Genomic DNA, 252 nt, shown 5'->3' with positions numbered 1-252 from the left:
GGCTTCCCCACGCCACCCACTCTCTTAGGGCTGATGGCAGGGGGTTCCCATTGCTTAGAAAAAGGGCTGCAGGCTGGTGGTGTCCAGACTGATTCAAACCCCAAAGGGATGCGCCTGCCTAGTTTGGGCCTAATGGTGCCTCCTTCCCCCCACTAGGGAAATGAAGAATTTCCCAAGACCCCTGCGCTCCACCATGTTCTGCCATCTGGCAGAACTCCTCAGTGAGGAGGATCCGGCCTGGGAGATGATGGC

The sequence above is a fragment of the Apaloderma vittatum genome, unplaced genomic scaffold (assembly GCF_000703405.1).
Source record: "Apaloderma vittatum isolate BGI_N311 unplaced genomic scaffold, ASM70340v1 scaffold35265, whole genome shotgun sequence".
Classification (NCBI taxonomy): domain Eukaryota; kingdom Metazoa; phylum Chordata; class Aves; order Trogoniformes; family Trogonidae; genus Apaloderma; species Apaloderma vittatum.
The sequence above is the reverse complement of the archived record's forward strand: the minus strand, read 5'-3'. Positions refer to the sequence as shown.